Raw genomic sequence first — 17,306 nt, 5'->3', positions numbered from 1 at the left:
ATAAATCACTTTTCTCCTATGTTGCTGTCACTTATAGTAGTTAGTGGGAATCTGACGGGAACTGATAGGTTTTTGACTAGTAATTATCTATACCACAGGTGTCAAACTCCAGGCCTGGAGGGCCACATCCACGCCAGTGTTTAGGATGGACTGAGAAAGAGAGGAATGTGTTCTACCTGATGGACCACACCTTTCCTGATTCAGACCTATCAATTCATTTGAGCTGTGTCAAAAATGTGTGAGGATCTCGGCCCTCGTAGGACCGGTTTGACATACCTGATCTATACAAATGCAGGCTGCCCCTCCAACTGTTTGCAGACTATTCTGGTAGTTAGACGGAGCAACTGCCATTCACGAAGTGCTTTTGAAAATAAAGAAAGCCCTGAAAATCCCCCATGGGGAGATGGACTAGTCCAAAACATGTCAGTTCTGTTGGATTTCTACTACCTCTTGTATGTAACAGCAACATGGGAGAAAAGTAATGTACAGCACATTTTACTCTGGGAGAAATGTACTTCTTCTTTATGCGTTTTCATGTATTTTACATTTTACAATTTTTCATGCTAGTGGTTCTTTAAAGTGTACCAGTGATGGGGCCCCGCCATAAAATATACATACCTGGGTCCTTCCTCCAGCCCCCTCCGGCATGGTAGCTCCCACAGTGTCCTCTTCTCACTCTCTGTTTGCCCCCAAACTGGCCCCGAAAAATCCTACAGTTAGGCCCAGTCCGGCCAGACGCACTCCCCTGTCTGGTTACCATCGCCAGGAGGGTTCCACTCCTGGCAGTACTACTACCCAGGCGCAGAACGCTCAAGGCGTCTTGAACAAGGTTGGAGCTCGCATGGCCGGGCCGTGCATGAGCAGACCCGGACCGGAGGACTTTCCGGGGTCAGTTGTGGAGAAGCTGAGAGCGAGAAGAGGACGCCATGAGAACGATTAGGCCGGAGGGGGCTGGAAGAAGACACAGATATGTATATTTTATGGCGGGGCACCATCTTAGGTTCCCTTTAAAGGGAACCTGAACTGAGTAAATGTGTTTAAAATAAACACATGATGTAGCTGCAAATGAACATTACATACTAACCTCACCGTCAGTTCCTCTCAGAAGCTCACCATTTTCTTCTTACACTGATCCAGTTTCTGTCAGTTATATATCAACAGCTGTCAGTTACAACTGAATGTGCAAGGTGATGTCCATGTTTATCTATGGCTCAAGTGGGCAATATTACAGTTTAACAGTGTGCTGACCAGGAAGTAGTGTTGGGGGAACAGTGTTCGCCACTGTTCGGGTTCTGCAGAACATCACCCTGTTCGGGTGATGTTCGAGTTCGGCCGAACACCTGATGGTGCTCGGCCAAACCGTTCGGCCACATGGCAGAACTAAGAGCGCATGGCCGAACGTTCCCCGAACGTTCGGCTAGCGCTGTGATTGGCCGAACGGGTCACGTGGTTCGGACCCGAACGCGCTCTGATTGGCCGAACGGTCACGTGGTTCGGGTAAATAAATACCCGAACCACGTCATATCTCCGCCATTTCTCTGTGGGTTTAGCTTTGGGTAGGCAGGCAGGGTAGTTTGCTCTCCAGCCACGCTAGCCAGGGTCCCCCCCAGTCATTGTGTGTCGCTGCTGGGAACAGTAGTACACCGCTCACTCAGCCACACTATATGTAGCATTGTTTACTGCCACTGTGTACCTCGCTCAGCCACACTATATATAGCATTGTTTACTGCCACTCTGTGTACACCGCTCAGCCAGACTATATAGCATTGTGTGTACTGCCACTGTGTACCTCGCTCAGCCACGCTATATATAGCATTGTGTTTACTGCCACTCTGTGTACACCGCTCAGCCAGACTATATAGCATTGTGTGTACTGCCACTCTGTGTACACCGCTCAGCCAGACTATATAGCATTGTGTGTACTGCCACTCTGTGTACACGGCTCAGCCAGACTATATAGCATTGTGTGTACTGCCACTCTGTGTACACCGCTCAGCCAGACTATATAGCATTGTGTGTACTGCCACTGTGTACCTCGCTCAGCCACGCTATATATAGCATTGTGTTTACTGCCACTCTGTGTACACCGCTCAGCCAGACTATATAGCATTCTGTGTACTGCCACTCTGTGTACACGGCTCAGCCAGACTATATAGCATTGTGTGTACTGCCACTCTATGTACACTGCTCAGCCAGACTATATAGCATTGTGTGTACTGCCACTCTGTGTACACCGCTCAGCCAGACTATATAGCATTGTGTGTACTGCCACTCTGTGTACACCGCTCAGCCAGACTATATAGCATTGTGTGTACTGCTAGAGATGGGCCGAACGGTTCGCCGGCGAACGGTTCCACGCGAACTTCGGTGGTTCGCGTTCGCGTCCCGCTGGCGAACCTTTGCGGAAGTTCGGTTCGCCCCATAATGCACCTTGAGGGTCAACTTTGACCCTCTACATCACAGTCAGCAGGCCCAGTGTAGCCAGTTAGGCTACACTAGCCCCTGGAGCCCCACCCCCCCCCTTATATAAGGCAGGCAGCGGCGGCCATTACGGTCACTCGTGTGCTGCCTGCGTTAGTGAGAGTAGGGCGAGCTGCTGCAGACTGTCTCTCAGGGAAAGATTAGTTAGGCTTAACTTGTTCCTGGCTGGCTGCATACCTGTTCTGTGAACCCACCACTGCATACCTGTACTGTGAACCCACCACTGCATACCTGTTCAGTGAACCTGCCACTGCATACCTGTTCTGTGAACCCATCACTGCATACCTGTTCAGTGAACCTGCCACTGCATACCTGTGCTGTGAACCCACCACTGCATACCTGTTCTGTGAACCCACCACTGCATACCTGTGCTGTGAACCCATCACTGCATACCTGTTCAGTGAACCTGCCACTGCATACCTGTGCTGTGAACCCATCACTGCATACCTGTTCAGTGAACCTGCCACTGCATACCTGTGCTGTGAACCCACCACTGCATACCTGTTCTGTGAACCCACCACTGCATACCTGTGCTGTGAACCCACCACTGCATACCCGTTCTGTGAACCCACCACTGCATACCTGTTCTGTGAACCCACCACTGCATACCTGTTCAATGAACCCACCACTGCATACCTGTTGTGTTCAGTGAACCCGCCACTGCATACCTGTTCTGTTCAGTGGACCCGCCACTGTATACCTGTTTAGTGAACCCGCCACTGCATACCTGTTGTGTTCAGTGAACCTGCCACTGCATACCTGTTCTGTGAACCCGCCACTGTATTCCTGTTCTGTTCAGTGAACCCGCCACTGCATACCTGTTGTGTTCAGTGAACCCGCCACTGTATACCTGTACTGTTCAGTGAACCCGCCACTGCATACCTGTTCAGTGAACCCGCCACTGCATACCTGTTGTGTTCAGTGAACCCGCCACTGCATACCTGTTGTGTTCAGTGAACCCGCCACTGCATACCTGTTGTGTTCAGTGAACCTGCCACTGTATACCTGTACTGTTCAGTGAACCCGCCACTGCATACCTGTTCTGTTCAGTGAACCTGCCACTGTATACCTGTACTGTTCAGTGAACCCGCCACTGCATACCTGTTGTGTTCAGTGAACCCACCACTGTATACCTGTACTGTTCAGTGAACCCGCCACTGCATACCTGTTGTGTTCAGTGAACCCGCCACTGCATACCTGTTGTGTTCAGTGAACCCGCCACTGTATACCTGTACTGTTCAGTGAACCCGCCACTGCATACCTGTTCAGTGAACCCGCCACTGCATACCTGTTGTGTTCAGTGAACCCGCCACTGCATACCTGTTGTGTTCAGTGAACCCGCCACTGTATACCTGTACTGTTCAGTGAACCCGCCACTGCCAGGCGACCATATGGGCTGTAAAGCCACCAAAACCTGCACTCTCGCCATGGTGCGCACCAGTCCAGCACGGCCATCACTACACAAACAGCTGTTTGCGGTGCGTTACACGGTGAGTTTGGTGTGTCAGTGTGAAGCAGTACCTTAATTACACTACCTGATTGATGTATACACATGCAAGATGTTTTAATGCACTTTAGGCCTGTCATTTAGCATTCAATGTGATTTCTGCCCTTAAAACGCTGCTTTGCGTCAAATCCAGATTTTTCCCCGGGACTTTTGGCATGTATCCCACTCCGCCATGCCCCCCTCCAGGTGTTAGACCCCTTGAAACATCTTTTCCATCACTTTTGTGGCCAGCATAATTATTTTTTTTTTCAAAGTTCGCATCCCCATTGAAGTCTATTGCGGTTCGCGAACTTTAACGCGAACCGAACGTTACGCGAAAGTTCGCGAACCCGGTTCGCGAACCTAAAATCGGAGGTTTGGCCCATCTCTATGTACTGCCACTCTGTGTACACCGCTCACCCAGACTATACAGCATTGTTTACTGCCACTCTGTGTACACCGCTCAGCCACACTATATAGCATTGTGTGTACTGCCACTGTGTGTACACCGCTCAGCCACACTATATAGCATTGTGTGTACTGCCACTCTGTGTACACCGCTCAGCCAGACTATATAGCATTGTTTACTGCCACTGTGTGTACACCGCTCAGCCAGACTATATAGCATTGTGTGTACTGCCACTCTGTGTACACGGCTCAGCCAGACTATATAGCATTGGGTGTACTGCCACTCTGTGTACACTGCTCAGCCAGACTATATAGCATTGTTTACTGCCACTCTGTGTACACGGCTCAGCCAGACTATATAGCATTGTTTACTGCCACTCTGTGTACACGGCTCAGCCACACTATATAGCATTGTTTACTGCCACTCTGTGTACACCGCTCAGCCAGACTATATAGCATTGTGTGTACTGCCACTCTGTGTACACCGCTCAGCCAGACTATATAGCATTGTTTACTGCTACTCTGTGTACACGGCTCAGCCACACTATATAGCATTGTTTACTGCCACTCTGTGTACACCGCTCAGCCAGACTATATAGCATTGTGTGTACTGCCACTCTGTGTACACCGCTCAGCCAGACTATATAGCATTGTGTTTACTGCCACTCTGTGTACACCGCTCAGCCACACTATATAGCATTGCGTACTCTGCCAGTCAGTGTGTATATTGCTGGGATCAGTAATACTCCACTCACCGCCAACCACTATATGAGCTCACCATGAGTTCCTCAGAGACCTCCGCTGTGAGCAGCACTCCCAACAACAGCAACAGCCAACGCCCCACGCAAGCTATAACATCCACCCCAGCAGCCAGTGGTCAGCAGCAGCCCTCCCCGGAGGAGAACGTTGTGTCCATCGGTCCGTCGCCAGAGTGATTAATGAGGGCTGCCATTGAGGAGATGATGGGGCCTGATGTGGAGGAGGAGGTCTGGCTCAGGCCAGCATCCCAAGTTAATGTTGAGGACGATGAGTCGTCTGTGTCTGGGGATGTTGGCAGGGCCGGGCCGAGGCATAGGCTGGAGAGGCTCCAGCCTCAGGGTGCAGTGTAGGAGGGGGCGCAGAATTCATTCAGCTGTCATTCCTAATTGTGTTTGAAGCAGAAAGAAATAAGAAAAGGGGATACATAGCAGTGACTGCAAGCCAGATAACTAGATATTAAGGTGTTGGGGAGGTTGTGGGCCCTGTGGCGCCTCTTAGTCTAATAGCAATCAGTGTGTGATAGCTGGGGTGGCAGGGTTGGAGGGGCGCACTTTGGTGTCTCAGCCTTGGGTGCTGGAGGACCTTGTCCCGGCTCTGGATGTTGGGGTGGCAGAAGTGGTGGGTGGGTCAGACTCAGGAGAAGAGTTGTATGATGAGGATGATGATCGGGACCATCTGTATGTGCCTCAGAGTCCGACCCCGGAAAACATGTTGTATCGTGTGTTTAGGTACTAAAATCTGCGTTCCCACTTCCCAGTACTGCCCGGGTCCACGGATCCATATAATTTTTTGGGCAGCACTATCAAACTGTGGTACTATGAGTGAGTTGCCATGGTCCTTCTGTGCTGTCACACTCACCGTCTGTCTGCAGATGGATTGTTCAACACAGCTACGCCATCTGACATGTAGACCTTGACCATCTTCTCCAGGCGATTGGTGTTGGAGGACGTGGAACTGCCCGATTGCTGTTCTGTGGGCTGCTGCATGGGTGTCAGAAAATGTTCCCACTCCAAGGACACTGCCAATACCATTCCCTTTTGGGCACTAGCAGCAGCTTGTGTTCTTTGCTGCCTTCCTGGTCCTCCTGGGTTTGCTGAAGTCAGTCTGTCGGCGTACAACTGGCTAGAGAAGGAGGAGGATGTCAATCTCCTCTCTAAAGTCTCCATCCTCAAGGGCCTGCTGGAATTGTTCCATTTTTGACCTGTCTGACACTTTCTTCAATCAGTTTTTTAACATTGTGTTTGTATAAACTGGGTATAAACCCAGTAATTGGTGTTGTCCAGAATAATGAATAATAATGAATAGTGAATAATGCACGGGCCGCGTTCAATGCAGTCTAGCATGAATTGAGCCATGTGTGCCAGAGAATACTGCCAGATTCCTCTGTCTTCATGTTCTTGTGAGCGTTGTGATTGTTGTGATGCACCATATTCGTCACCAGCATCACTTTCTTCCTCTTCTGCTGTCCATTCCCGCTAAATTGTGGAAGTCCAACGTGCACCGCTCTGTCCCTCGGCAGTGGGGGCATCCAATTCCTGCTCCAACTCCAGCTGTTCCTCGTCCTGTTCTTTGTCATAGCTGGGACGAGCGTTTCCTGAGGCAGGTTGCCTGATGTTGGTATCATCACGCTCAGGGCCGGCCCGCTCATGAGGCGGGGTGAAACTTTTGCCTCAGGCGGCAAATTTCCAGGGGCGGCATCCGCCCGTCCGTGCGGGGAGCCGGCCGCCGAGCTGGAGGAGTAGCTGGCAGGATGGGGGTATTGGGCCTAGCGGCGGGGAGGGGGGGTCGGACCCCCCCCCTCCCTCGCCTGGGTCCCCCATCCTCCGCTCCCCTTCAGCCTTACATAGAAGCAGCCGCTATTTGTAAGAGGCACGGGCGGGGAGGACTCACCTCTTCCTCGATCCAGCGTGCGCTCCACTGACGTCACTTCCTGCAACGCTGCAGGAAGTGATGTCAGTGGAGCGCACGCTGGGAAGAGGTGAGTCCTCCCCGCCCGTGCGTCTTACAAATAGCGGCTGCTTCTTCTATGTAAGGCTGGAGGGGAGCGCAGTTCGGGGGACCCAGGCGAGGGAGGGGGGGTACGACCCCCTCCCCGCCGCTAGGCCCAATACCCCCGTCCGGCCAGCTACCCCTCCAGCTCGGCGGCCCCCCAGAGCGCCCCCCCCCCGGAGGGGGGGGGGGGAGGCGGAAAATTTTTTTTTGCCTCAGGCGGCAAAAAGTCTAGGGCCGGCCCTGATCACGCTGATCGTTTTCATCTTCAGATTCCCCCACTTGCATCATGCCAGCGGTTTCCATCTTCAACATTGATTTCTTCAGTAAACACAGCAGTGGTATTGTAATGCTGACTGTAGAGTTGTCACTGCTCAGTCACAAGCAACGTGGATTGCTCAAAATTTTGGAGGACTTGGCAGAGATCCAACATGGTGGCCCAATCAGATCCACAGAAGCTTGGTAGCTAGCTGCTGGAATGCGCCTCGGCACTGCGCAAAAGCGTGCTAGCATGTGCAGCGTAAAATTCCAGCGCGTAGGGAGGGACATCACCCAGCGAGCGATGGTGCGCTAGATTGAAGCGCTCCTGCATCTCTTGGTGAGTCCTTCAGAAGCGGTACTGGACTTTTAAAAATGTTTTTTTTTTTTCCTTCAACAGAAGATCTGCCACGTTGGAGTGAGGAGGACGCCGCCGACCCAGACACCAAGCTGAACCCCGGCGAACTCCAAGCAGAGGATCTTCAGGAACCCTCAAGGCTTTGAGCAAGCTGAGGAGGATCAGCAGTCCCGACGAGACCTCTCCTCATATGTGACTGTGTGCAGTGGAGTAGAGCTCCCCAGAACAACCTCTCACTTGTCACTTTGTCACTGGTCACTTTGTCACTTTGTCACTTTGTCACTTGTCACTTTGTCACTTGTCACTTGTCACTTTGTCATTTTGTCACTTGTCACTTTGTCACTTGTCACTTTGTCACTGGTCACTTTGTCACTTTGTCACTTGTCACTTTGTCAGTCACTTTGTCACTTTGTCACTTTGTCACTGGTCACTTTTCACTTTGTCACTTGTCACTTGGTCACTTGTCACTTGGTCACTTGGTCACTTGGTCACTTGTCCAGATGATCTCGGTACACCTCCTGCGATTCAAATTCCTGCACACATTGCTCTGGGATTTGGGTGTGATGAATGATGCATCTAACTGGCCACCGGAGGCAATTAAGGCCTTCAAAACATTGAAAGCAGCTTTCTGTTCCGCCCCCATTTTGCGTCATGTTGAGTTGTTGACGTCATGTTCATCCTCGGCCTCGCCTTGCATTTCAGTGCAAGGTGCATTTTCCACAGAAAAAGGTTGTGAATCCGGGCACAACATTTGTGGCTGTTCCATTGACCTTTCACAGGTAGAAGATTGTGGGGGTGGGAATAGCTCCTCCGAATAGCCCATTGTGTCCTGAAAACTACTCATTGCATTGCTTTGCGCACGCATTTTTTTGTCCTCATGCAAGGCCTGAGTTGCGCCTGAAAGCGTGGCCTTCTCCTCCTGCGCCTCCTCCTGTTCCATCACGTCTGCTGCTGCTGGGTTAGCGTTGCCGCGTGGTCCCTGTTTATTGAACCACTTATCTTTATTACATTTATGACTGCATGGCGGTAAAAAGCATGCTATCCGCACGCTTCTTGTCCTCATGCAAGGCCTGGGTTGTTGTGTCTCAAAGCGTGGCCTTCTCCTCCTGCGCCTCCTCCTGTTCCATCACGTGTGCTGCTGCTGGTGCTGGGTTAGTGTTACCGGTCCCTTTTCCTGGAACCTCTTCTCTGTATTATATTTATGACTGCATGGCGAAAAAAAGCATGTTACCTGTGCAAAGAAACATGACATTTTCCACATTTAAAAGACAGTTTTTCCTTTGAAACTTTACAATCAATTTTCTCAAAAACTATAAGCTCTTTTTCAAATATTTTTTTTCCTCTTGTACCCACTCCCAAGGTGCACATACCCTGCTAATTTGGGGTATGTAGCATGTAAGGAAGCTTTACAAAGCACGAAAGTTCGGGTCCCCATTGACTTCCATTATGTTCGGAGTTTGGCGCGAACACCCGAACATCGCGGCCATGTTCGGCCTGTTCGGCCCGAACCCGAACATCTAGGTGTTCGCCCAACACTACCAGGAAGCTGTTATGGGGTAATGGCCATTTTCAAAATGGAAGATAGAGAATTATATTGATCACAGTGGACAAATGGGACGCAGGAGAGGATAGATTTAGGAAAAGACTACACAGAAGTTAAGTATGACGTGTTTATGTTTATTTTGACTTTTAATTTTCAGTGCAGGTTCTCTTTAAGTAAACCTCCTACACTGTTGATTAATCTGCCAGATCAGCCTTGAACTGAGCACAAAAGACAATCGCAAGATCCAGTCCGGCACCCTTGAAAAGCTGATTCCACTCTCCCCACTGATTTCAATTGATGTCATTTTCACAAAACGTAGAAAGATGTTTTTCACAAAAATAACCACAAAACAAAATCAGGCAGTTTACCTCAGCACATCCAACTGAGATTCAGTAACCCCAGGCAACCGATCACATTTCTCCTTTTGTCACTGTGGAGTATTTATGTTCGGTTAATGTTCAGTTGCTATGGGTTACTGAACACGCACAAAGGATGCTTCTCCCGCTAAACAAGCTCGTCTAACGGTGAATTGTGTTCCTCCCACTCAAATATTTCTGATTCTTCTTACATGACTTGACAGAACTGGGAAAATACACCCACCCTGCATTTTCTGCTACATTTATCTACACAACCAAACAGACACAAATCAATCTCATTCCTCGTCTCTCTGTTCCTTCCTCTGTAATATTTCAAATTGAATTCAGGTGTTGTCTCATCTCGTCTCATTCTTGTGTTAACGGAAAACTTCAGAAAGAAAAATAACAAAAATCCAGCGTTAAAAAAAGCCATAAGAAAAGCTGTTTGCCTGGACCTGCCATTGGTTTTCTGCATCCTTTAACAAAAAAGGAACAATTTACATTAGATTTGCCCTATCAAAACCGGCCTTTGGCACGTGTGGCCGCATGTGTAGCTGCATAGTTTAAAGAGAACCCGAGGTGGGTTTGAAGAATATTATCTGCATACAGAGGCTGGATCTGCCTATACAGCCCAGCCTCTGTTGCTATCCCAAACCCCACTAAGGTCCCCCTGCACTCTGCAATCCCTCATAAATCACAGCCACGCTGCTGACAAACAGCTTGTCAGAGCTGGCTGTGTTTATCTTTATAGTGTCAGTCTGCTGCTCTCCCCGGCCTCCTGCAGAACTCCAGTCCCCGCCTGCATCCCTTCCGTCCCTGCTGATTGGAGGGAAGGGACGGGGGCAGGGACCGGCGCTATGCAGGAGGCGGGGGAGCAGCTGAGACTGACACTACAAATGTAAACACAGCCTCACAGCACGGCTGAGATTTATGAGGGATTGCAGAGTGCAGGGGGACCTTAGTGGGGGTTGGGATAGCAAGATAGGCTGGGCTGTATAGGCAGAACCAGCCTCTGTATGCAGATAACATTCTTTAAACACACCTCGGGTTCTCTTGAAAAGGACCACTCTAGCTAAAAAAGTAAGCAGTTAGTATCTGATAGAACCGTCAGGTTTTGGTCTAGTCCACCTTCTCATGGAGGATTCTCTTTTTAAGCAATACCAGTTGCCTTGCTATCCTGCCGATCCTCTGATTCTAATACTTTTAGACTTAGACGATGGACAAGCATGCAGCAGATCAGGTGTTTCTGACATTATTGTCAGATCTGACAAGATTAGCTGCATGCTTGTTTCTGGTGTACCTCAGACACCCCTTCAGCCAAATAGATCAGCAGGACTGCCAGGCAACTGGTATTATCTAAAAGGAAATAAATATGGCAGCCTCTATATTTTTCTCACTTCATGTGTCCTTTAACCACTTGAGGACCACAGTCTTTCTACCCCTTAAGGACCGGCCACTTTTTTTCCATTCAGACCACTGCAGCTTTCACGGTTTATTGCTCGCTCATACAACCTACCACCTAAATGAATTTTGGCTCCTTTTCTTGTCACTAATAAAGCTTTCTTTTGGTGCTATTTGATTGCTCCTGCGATTTTTACTTTTTATTATATTCATCAAAAAAGACATGAATTTTGGCAAAAAAATGATTTTTTTAACTTTCTGTGCTGACAATTTTCAAATAAAGTAAAATTTCTGTATACATGCAGCGCGAAAAATGTGGACAAACATGTTTTTGATAAAAAAAAAACATTCAGTGTATATTTATTGGTTTGGGTAAAAGTTATAGCGTTTACAAACTATGGTGCAAAAAGTGAATTTTGCCATTTTCAAGCATCTATGACTTTTCTGACCCCCTGTCATGTTTTATGAGGGGCTAGAATTCCAGGATAGTATAAATACCCCCCAAATGACCCCATTTTGGAAAGAAGACATCCCAAAGTATTCACTGAGAGGCATAGTGAGTTCATAGAAGATATTATTTTTTGTCACAAGTAAGCGGAAAATGACACTTTGTGACAAAAAAAAAGAAAAAAAAAAAGAATCCATTTCTTCTAACTTGCGACAAAAAAAAATGAAATCTGCCACGGACTCACCATGCCCCTCTCTGAATACCTTGAAGTGTCTACTTTCCAAAATGGGGTCATTTGTGGGGTGTGTTTACTGTCCTCGCATTTTGGGGGGTGCTAATTTGTAAGCACCCCTGTAAAGCCTAAAGGTGCTCATTGGACTTTGGGCCCCTTAGCGCAGTTAGGCTGCAAAAAAGTGCCACACATGTGGTATTGCCGTACTCAAGAGAAGTAGTAGAATGTGTTTTGGGGTGTATTTTTACACATACCCATGCTGGGTGGGAGAAATATCTCTGTAAATGACAATTTTTTCATTTTTTTTACACACAATTGTCCATTTACAGAGTTATTTCTCCCACCCAGCATGGGTATGTGTAAAAATACACCCCAAAACACATTGTACTACTTCTCCCGAGTACGGTGATACCACAGGTGTGGCACTTTTTTGCACCCTAACTGCGCTAAAGGGCCCAAAGTCCAATGAGTACCTTTAGGATTTCACAAGTCATTTTGCGGAATTTGATTTCCAGACTACTCCTCACGGTTTAGGGCCCCTAAAATGCCAGGGCAGTATAGGAAACCCACAAATGACCCCATTTTAGAAAGAAGACACCCCAAGGTATTCCGTTAGGAGTATGGTGAGTTCATAGAAGATTTTATTTTTTGTCAAAAGTTAGCGGAAAATTGATTTTTATTGTTTTTTTCACAAAGTGTCATTTTCCACTAACTTGTGACAAAAAATAAAATCTTCTATAAACTCACCATACTACTAATGGAATACCTTGGGGTGTCTTCTTTCTAAAATGGGGTCATTTGTGGGGTTCCTATACTGCCCTGGCATTTTAGGGGCCCTAAACCGTGAGGAGTAGTCTGGAAATCAAATTCCGCAAAATGACCTGTGAAATCCTAAAGGTACTCATTGGACTTTGGGCCCTTTAGCGCAGTTAGGGTGCAAAAAAGTGCCACACATGTGGTATCGCCGTACTCGGGAGAAGTAGTACAATGTGTTTTGGGGTGTATTTTTACACATACCCATGCTGGGTGGGAGAAATAACTCTGTAAATGGACAATTGTGTGTAAAAAAATCAAAAGATTGTCATTTACAGAGGTATTTCTCCCACCCAGCATGGGTATGTGTAAAAATACACCCCAAAACACATTGTACGACTTCTCCCGAGTATGGCAATACCACATGTGTGGCACTTTTTTGCACCCTAACTGCGCTAAAGGGCCCAAAGTCCAATGAGTACCTTTAGGATTTCACAGGTCATTTTGCGGAATTTGATTTCCAGACTACTCCTCACGGTTTAGGGCCCCTAAAATGCCAGGGCAGTATAGGAACCCCACAAATGACCCCATTTTAGAAAGAAGACACCCCAAGGTATTCCGTTAGGAGTATGGTGAGTTCATAGAAGATTTTATTTTTTGTCAAAAGTTAGTGGAAAATGACACTTTGTGAAAAAAACAATAAAAATCAATTTTCCGCTAACTTTTGACAAAAAATAAAATCTTCTATGAACTCACCATACTCCTAACGGAATACCTTTGGGTGTCTTCTTTCTAGAATGGGGTCATTTGTGGGGTTACTATACTGCCCTGGCATTTTAGGGGCCCTAAACCGTGAGGAGTAGTCTTGAAACCAAATGTCGCAAAATGACCTGTGAAATCCTAAAGGTACTCATTGGACTTTGGGCCCCTTAGCGTACTTAGGGTGTAAAAAAGTGCCACACATGTGGTACCGCCGTACTCAGGAGAAGTAGTATAATGTGTTTTGTGGGTGTATTTTTACACATACCCATGCTAAGTGGGAGAAATATCTCTGTAAATGACAATTGTTTGATTTGTTTTACACACAATTGACCATTTACATAGAAATTTCTCCCACCCAGCATGGGTATGTGTAAAAATACACCCCAAAACACATTATACTACTTTTCCTGAGTACGGCGGTACCACATGTGTGACACTTTTTTGCAGCCTAGGTGCGCTAAGGGGCCCAACGTCCTATTCACGGGTCATTTTGAGGCATTTGTTTTCTAGACTACTCCTCGCGGTTTAGGGCCCCTAAAATGCCAGGGCAGTATAGGAACCCCACAAGTGACCCCATTTTAGAAAGAAGACACCCCAAGGTATTCCGTTAGGTGTATGGCGAGTTCATAGAAGATTTTATTTTTTGTCACAAGTTAGTGAAAAATGACACTTTGTGAAAAAAACCCAATAAAAATCAATTTCCGCTAACTTTTGACAAAAAATAAAATCTTCTATGAACTCGTCATACACCTAACAGAATACCTTGGGGTGTCTTTTTTTCTAAAATGGTGTCACTTGTGGGGTTCCTATACCGCCCTGGCATTTTACGGGCCCAAAACCGTGAGTAGTCTGGAAACCAAATGTCTCAAAATGACTGTTCAGGGGTATAAGCATCTGCAAATTTTGATGACAGGTGGTCTATGAGGGGGCGAATTTTGTGGAACCGGTCATAAGCAGGGTGGCCTTTTAGATGACTGGTTGTATTGGGCCTGATCTGATGGATAGGAGTGCTAGGGGGGTGACAGGAGGTGATTGATGGGTGTCTCAGGAGGTGGTTAGAGGGGAAAATAGATGCAATCAATGCACTGGGGAGGTGATCGGGAGGGGGTCTGAGGGGGATCTGAGGGTTTGGCCGAGTGATCAGGAGCCCACACGGGGCAAATTAGGGCCTGATCTGATGGGTAGGTGTGCTAGGGGGTGACAGGAGGTGATTGATGGGTGTCTCAAGGTGTGATTAGAGGGGGGAATAGATGCAAGCAATGCACTGGCGAGGTGATCAGGGCTGGGGTCTGAGGGCATTCTGAGGGTGTGGGCGGGTGATTGAGTGCCCTAGGGGCAGATAGGGGTCTAATCTGATAGGTAGCAGTGACAGGGGGTGATTGATGGGTAATTAGTGGGTGTTTAGGGTAGAGAACAGATGTGAACACTGCACTTGGGAGGTGATCGGACGTCGGATCTGCGGGCGATCTATTGGTGTGGGTGGGTGATCAGATTGCCCGCAAGGGGCAGGTTAGGGGCTGATTGATGGGTGGCAGTGACAGCGGGTGATTGATGGGTGGCAGTGACAGGGGGTGATTGATGGGTGATTGATAGGTGATTGACAGGTGATCAGTGGGTTATTACAGGGAAGGACAGATGTAAATAATGCCCTGGCGAATTGATAAGGGGGGGTCTGAGGGCAATCTGAGCGTGTAGGCGGGTGATTGGGTGCCCGCAAGGGGCAGATTAGGGTCTGATCTGATGGGTAACAGTGACAGGTGGTGATAGGGGGTGATTGATGGGTAATTAGTGGGTGTTTAGAGGAGAGAATAGATGGAAACACTGCGCTTGGGTGGTGATCTGATGTCGGATCTGCGGGCGATCTATTGGTGTGGGTGGGTGATCAGTTTGCCCGCAAGGGGCAGGTTAGGGGCTGATTGATGGGTGGCAGTGACAGGGGTGATTGATGGGTGGCAGTGACAGGGGGTGATTGACAGGTGATTGACGGGTGATCAGTGGGTTATTACAGGGAAGGACAGATGTAAATAATGCCCTGGCAAATTGATAAGGGGGGGTCTGAGGGCAATCTGAGCGTGTAGGCGGGTGATTGGGTGCCCGCAAGGGGCAGATTAGGGTCTGATCTGATGGGTAACAGTGACAGGTGGTGATAGGGGGTGATTGATGGATAATTAGTGGGTGTTTAGAGGAGAGAATAGATGGAAACACTGCGCTTGGGTGGTGATCTGATGTCGGATCTGCGGGCGATCTATTGGTGTGGGTGGGTGATCAGTTTGCCCGCAAGGGCGGGTTAGGGGCTGATTGTTGGGTGGCAGTGACAGGGGGTGATTAATGGGTGATAGGTGATTGGCAGGTGATTGACAGGTGATCAGTGGGTTATTACAGGGAAGGACAGATGTAATTAATGCACTGGTGAATTGATAAGGGGGGGGGGGTCTGAGGGCAATCTGAGCGTGTGGGCGGGTGATTGGGTGCCCGCAAGGGGCAGCTTAGGGTCTGATCTGATAGGTAACAGTGACAGGTGGTGATAGGGGGTGATTGATGGGTGATTGATGGGTAATTAGTGGGTGTTTAGAGAAGATAACAGATGTAAACAATACATTTGGGAGGTAATCTGACGGCGGGTTTGCGGGCGATCTAATGGTGTGGGTGGGTGATCAGATTGCCCGCAAGGGGCAGGTTAGGGGCTGATTGATGGGTGGCAGTGACAGGGGGTGACAGGGGGTGATTGATGGGTGATAGGTGATTGGCAGGTGATTGACAGGTGATCAGTGGGTTATTACAGGGAAGAACAGATGTAATTAATGCACTGGCGAATTGATAAGGGGGGGTCAGAGGGCAATCTGAGCGTGTTGGCGGGTGATTGGGTGCCCGCAAGGGGCAGATTAGGGTCTGATCTGATAGGTAAAAGTGACAGGTGGTGATAGGGGGTGATTGATGGGTGATTGATGGGTAATTAGTGCGTGTTTAGAGGAGAGAATAGATGTAAACAATGGATTTGGGAGGTGATCTGATGTCGGATCTGCGGGCGATCTAGTGGTGTGGGTGGGTGATCAGATTGCCCGCAAGGGGCAGCTTAGGGGCTGATTGTTGGGTGGCAGTGACAGGGGGTGATTGATGGGTGATTGATGGGTGATTGACGGGTGATTGACGGGTGATTGACAGGTTATCAGGGAGGATAGATGCATACAGTACACAGGGGGGGGGGGGTCTGGGGGGGGGTCTGGGGAGAATCTGAGGGGTGGGGGGGTGATCAGGAGGGGGCAGGGGGCAGGGGGGGGGATAAAAAAAAAAATAGCGTTGACAGATAGTGACAGGGAGTGATTGATGGGTTATTAGGGGGGTGATTGGGTGCAAACAGGGGTCTGGGGGGTGGGCAGGGGGGGGGGGTCTGAGGGGTGCTGTGGGCGATCAGTGGGCGGGGGGGGGGGCAGATCAGTGTGTTTGGGTGCAGACTAGGGTGGCTGCAGCCTGCCCTGGTGGTCCCTCGGACACTGGGATCACCAGGGCAGGAGGCAGCCTGTATAATACACTTTGTATACATTACAAAGTGTATTATACACCGCTTCCGTATGGCCGGCGGGATGTTACGGCGGGTGGGCGGAGCCAGTTGCCGGGGGAAGCGCGCGTCATCAATGACGCGATTGCTCCCCCGGCATGCCTAAAGGACGCGCTGCCTGAAGGCGTATTGCGGTCCTTTAGGCGTCCACTTTGCCGCCGCCCATGGGCTGTGGGCGGTCGGCAAGTGGTTAAGTCTATTTTATCCTATACAATAAAATGCAAGTGTCCCTGCGTCATCAACTGGTTGTGTGTCCCTGGCTTTTTTTGTACTGAGCATGTGCGCAGCCAGTGCAGTTAGGATACAGGGCCGGATCTGACAGTTTGCTGTGTGTGGTTCACAGAGGTTCTAATTGCATTGTGGGAAATAACAGCTTTTTCCAACTGCCAAGCAAGCAGCTCCTGTGTGCATATACTTCAGACAGTGGTGGGGAACGAACAAGCAGGGCGCATATGTCCGCGCATTGCAGGGGGTAGCGGCTATGACCTAGCGCCCGTTTTTTAACGGGCAGGCCTT

Source organism: Hyperolius riggenbachi, chromosome 6 (assembly GCF_040937935.1).
Source record: "Hyperolius riggenbachi isolate aHypRig1 chromosome 6, aHypRig1.pri, whole genome shotgun sequence".
Classification (NCBI taxonomy): domain Eukaryota; kingdom Metazoa; phylum Chordata; class Amphibia; order Anura; family Hyperoliidae; genus Hyperolius; species Hyperolius riggenbachi.
This window is presented reverse-complemented; position numbering follows the sequence as displayed.